Source organism: Bos mutus, chromosome 13 (genome assembly GCF_027580195.1).
Source record: "Bos mutus isolate GX-2022 chromosome 13, NWIPB_WYAK_1.1, whole genome shotgun sequence".
In the NCBI taxonomy this organism is placed as follows: Eukaryota; Metazoa; Chordata; class Mammalia; order Artiodactyla; family Bovidae; genus Bos; species Bos mutus.
Window position 1 is genome coordinate 43,782,607 of NC_091629.1, and position 5,313 is coordinate 43,787,919.

Genomic DNA, 5,313 nt, shown 5'->3' on the forward strand with positions numbered 1-5,313 from the left:
GAATACTGGAGTGGGTAGCCTTTCCCTTCTCCAGGTAATCTTCCCAGCCCAAGGATCAAACCCAGGTCTCCCACATTGCAGATGGATTCTTTACCAACTGAGCTAACAGGGACCACCAGGGAGGTCCCTTATTTCCACTTTGTAACACAAGTAAACTGAGACTTATGAAGATGAGTGTGTGCTGGTCACAGTCGTGTCCGACTTTTTGCAACCCCATGGGGTGTAGCCTGCCAGGCTCCTCTGTCCGTGGAATTCTCCAGGCAAGAATACTGGAGTGGGTTGCCATTTCCTCCTACAGGGGATCTTCCCAATCCAGGAATTGAACCCAGGTCTCTTACATTGCAGGAAGATTCTTTACTGTGTGAGCCCCCAGGAAAGCCATATAAAGATAAAGAACTTGCCCAAATTCTTAGGGCTAGTAAAGGGCAAAAGGAAGACTAAAACTCAAGTGTTCATGACCCATGTACTTGACCTATGCACCCTACAGCCTCCCCAGGATATAATTTTGGTTATTTGGAAAGTTTAAACAGATCCAGTGAATATTTAAACAAATCACCCATATTAAATTTTGGGTTGCTGCCCCTCAATTATGGCATCTCTCAGTTTTCCTATCCCAGAAACTGATATTTTCTTATTTGCTTGCCTGGAGGGCCACTAAAATGAAGATCAACACAGCTCAGAGAGCAAATATCAGTTTTCACTTTTGAAAAACAACCTGACGTTGCCTCCAGGATAAGGCGGTGCCTTCTGCTCTGAACTGGAAAGAGGAAAAGCAAGAGAAAAAAAAAAAAACCAACAGAAAGCATTTTTATAAGTGACTACTCATGCTTTCTCAGCAAAACCTGCTCTTCTTTCCTCCTGGCATTCTGAGCCTGGCAGCGAGGCAGGCTGCACCCCTCCGGGCTGTTGGCCTCACAGGCTGCTGAGCCCGAGTGAAGCAGCTAGCTAGTAAGAAGCTCCAGGGTCCCCGTGGGGGGACTGTCTGTGCCTGCCACACACGGTGGGTTGTCGCTCTGGTCCCTTTGATCCGAATCTGAGTGGGACGGAGTCAACTCTCTTTCCCAACCTGCAACTTCCCTTCCCCAAGGAGAGCAGGGTGACACCCACAGTGCCCCCCGACTTCACTGCCCTTGAAGGCCCCAAAGACCATGTTCTTTGGCCAGTGAGTGGACCCCTGTGTTACCAGGTTGGGGAGACTACTGGGCATAGACTCAGATGATGTCACAGCTGACAATGGCAGAAACTTTCAAGGGCTTAGAGACATTCCAGGTCATACAGTTCCTTCTTCCAGTGGGGCCTTTCCTCCCACGTCCCCTGCCCCTCTCGTCTGGCTAGCTTGTGTTCACCCTCCAAATCTTAACACCTGCTGCTCCATCTGCCTGCAAGATTCTCTCCCCAGACTCTCCCATGGCTGGTTCCTCCCCACCATTCAGGGCTCTGCTTAGAGAAAGGACCTCCTCAAAGAGGTCCTGCCTAATCCCATCTGAAGCCGTCCCCCTCGACCACTTCATCTTGCTTTCTTGACTTTTTAGCACTTATCTCTCAGAGAGATTATCTTGACCCTTTCTAGTCCGCCTCTCCCCACAAAGTCAGGATGAAAATGTACTCTCATTGCTCCCCAAGTCTAGGGATCTTGCCCATTGGAAGGGTTAACAGTACACTGCTTCCCTCTCATCTAAAATACACCCCAAAGTGGTCCAGTGGCTAAGACTTTCATCTCCCAATGCAGGGGACCCACATTTGACCCCTGGTCAGGGAACTAGATCTCACATGCTGCAACTAAAAATCCCATATGCCACAATTATTAAAAAAAAGATCCCATGTGCCATAACTAAGACCTAGCACAGCCAAATAAATAAATACATATTTTTAAAATAACAAATAAATAAAATACCCCAAAAGTTAGATGACTCCAGGTTTGTTGGAGCCAACTTAGTTGTGGAGAATTCAGGAGAAGGGGGCTTCCCAAGTGGCTCAAGTGGTAAAGAATCCACCTGCCAATGCAGAAGACTTGGGTTCAGCTCCTGGGTTGGGAAGATCCCCTGGAGAAGGGAGTGGCAACCCATTCCAGTACTCTTGCCTAGGAAATCTCATGGACAGAGGAGCCTGGTGGGCTACAGTCCACAGGGTGGCAAACATGACTGAATGACTGAGCAACTGCAACTCAGGGAACAGGAAGTAAAAAAAGAATAAGACCCCTTCTCTGGCCAGCTTGAAATAGACCTACAAGAACCGAACCAAAACCCAACAGATTACAGAAACCAGGAGGGCAGGCTCTGTTTGCCTCAGGCCCCAGCTCACTCCAGAAAACACAGCCGGCAAACTTTCTCAAGTCCCAGATCTGAAGGGAGGCAGGGAACGACAGTGGTTAGAAAGCTCTGGAGAAAGAAACACGGACGTGGGTGCCAGTCCTACGACTGCAAACCACACGCCCTGAGGCAAGCCCCCTGACCTCTGTGCCTCAGGTGCCTGTTCTGTGCTAGGAGGCCTTAGGGAGGATGATAGATAATATGCATAGGTAACTGTTCACACAGTAAGCCCTCAGAAAACCATGGGCACTGACAGCAATTACTATAATGCAACCTCAGAAGCCTGGAGGGTCTTTTCCCTAGAGAATCTCCCTGCTTGCATCCTTCCTTTGGCGCTGCCTTTGTGAGAAACAATTCCTATGCATCTGGTTGGCTCTTGTAGAACTGTCTCAAGCCTAGTTTGTTTAGAGCTATGTGAAATACAATTTGCTACTAAAGTTGGGATTTGCGCTTTTATTTTTACGAGTCCCATCCCTCCCAGCTTTCTTCTAATTTTTCTTTAAAAAAAAAAAAAAGTTTCATTTTCTTATTACACAGCATTCATGTTTTGCCAAGGAGAAAACAATAAAAACCGTCTAACCTCCAAACTGTCAGTTAGGACTGTCTCTGAGTTCAGGAGAAGGCGTGGGCTCAGAATGTGGTAGAACCCTGGTTTCGGGATGCAGTTAGGAAGTACGGAGAGGTAGTAGATGGGGGATGCGGCAGAGGGCATGGGGTCCAGGAAAACAGAGCCTCAGACCACAGGAGAGGAAGCCAATACGGCCCAACGGCTACTTCCGCCACCCCTAAGGACGACACTGTCCTGCACAGTGAGGTGGTACAGCCTGCCTGCTGTGACCTGGCCCTGGGCTCGGTGATCTAATAGGCCAGCAGGATGTTCACACCTCCACCCTCTGATTGCAGCCATCGCCATCTGCCTAAGCCAATCAGAATGCTCTCTCCCCACCTTCCACCATGATTGGTTCAAGTGACTCAGACCTAAGCCAATAAGCACACAGCATTTCCCTGGCCACCGGGCATTGGTCAGAGGTGGTCCAATTAGCAAGGAGTATCAGGCTTTCAGTTCAAGGATGGAGAGAATTCTTTCTCTCCCTCTTCCCTTCCTTCTTATTTAAGGCCACACACTTTATAAGAATAAAAACAGCAGAATTCAGACCCAAGTCCATCAGCTCCAAAACTCATATAAACCATGCTGCCCTCCACACCACCACCACAATTATACAGAAATGCTTTGGGACCAAGTGAAGAAGACACACTCCCAAATGATAGGTAATTGTAATAACTTTGTAGGACAAGGGGTGACTGGTTTGTGTCTGTTTTTCTACATAGTTTCAAAGAAACAATCCATTAAGAAGACAAAAGGTTGAAAGTAATTGGAAACTTTACTAAAGTTTCTTGAAACACCCAAGGGAAGGATATTGTCAGAACGATGAGCAAAGTTCTTTGAAGTGCCTCACCATCTTTGTGCCTCTCAGAACTGTTCTCTCGGTATTTTCATAGATCTATTGGGAAGAAGTCATAGGTTGCAAAAAACCTCTGTGAGCCCCTGAAGGCGGCTTCATAGTAGAAAACAGAAAAAAGAGAGAATACCTGAGGAAGAGAGAGAGAGACAGCTCTGGTGACATCACTTAAACCCATGGAACCAGACATGCCTGAAGGCAGATCTGCCTCCTAGATGTTCTTACTTACTGGAGCCAACAAACTGCCATTTTTGTTTAAGCTAGTTTCTTAGTAGGGCTTCAGTTAAAAATCAAAAAAGAAGAGAATAACTCAGTGGCGATAATAGGGTTTGCCTTAGCCAGTTGTAATATAAAAAGGGTTCATGAATTTCAAGTGCTTATATGTTGTTGTTGTTTTCTTCCCAGTCCTATGTAAAGTGGGATTTAACCAGTTTTATAACAAAAAGTTGTTTTAGGGTAGAAACTCTTCCTTTTCTCTGGAACAGCTGTTGAGTTCTTTCCTGAAAGCCTGAGCCTTAGCATGCTCAGAAACTAGCTCTCTGACGCAGGACCTGTCCCAAAGCTCCAGGGTCTCTATGGCCTCAGTCTCCCCACAACAGAAGGCCTGATGTCCCAGGGAGACGGTACAACCGGAGGCTTGGGAAACCTCCTGAATCCAAATTAATTAAAGCATGGAGCAAGCCACAGATGAAAGAAGCTTGTAGAACTCTCCAACAATCCTAAGAAAGAATTTCCCCTTCAATTATAGGATAATTTTCTTCTCACGGCATTTGCAGCCATCACCAAGCAGTTTTCTGGGCCACTTTCCATGTGGCTGGACCAGTCTTACTGGAATTCCTGCATTTTTTTTTTTTTCCCCTATAAGAGACTCAGTGGAAGGCGGTGGGGATGAAAAGAGAGGAAGGCAGTGGGTACATTTTAGAAATGGCTATTTCATGGGATTTGAGAGGCCGCTGGAAACAGAAACAGATGGAGACAGTGTGAATCACCCCAGCTGATATGTTTCCTGCACATCCCAGGAGAGGATTTCCTTCATTTCTGTGCTGCCCCGCTTCCCTCTCCCTTCATTCTTACAAAGCACACACAGGCCATTGGTCACTTCTAGATGAAATCAAGATCTTCCCTGTCTTGAGGTCTTCATCCTTATTCCCTGTGCCTGAAAGGCTCCTCCTCTCAACACACACACACACCCCACCGGGCTAACCAGGTTAACTAACTCCTTCTTCTTCAGATTTCAGATAAGCAGTCCTTCCCTGGCCTGCTCCAAATAGACTAGGTGCCCCCATCCTATGCATTCATAGCACCCCATACTGCTTCACAGCACAAAGCACAATTGTAATCAAGTACATTTCACTAGCTATTGCTTATCTCTGTCCCCTACTAGCCCTAGAGTCCTGTGAGGGTAGCTTGCAGCTGCATCTTCAGGGCTTGGCACATAGCAAATGACTAGTACATACTTGGGAGAAGGCAATGGCACCTCACTCCAGTACTCTTGCCTGGAAAATCCCATGGACAGAGGAGCCTGGTAGGCTGCAGTCCATGGG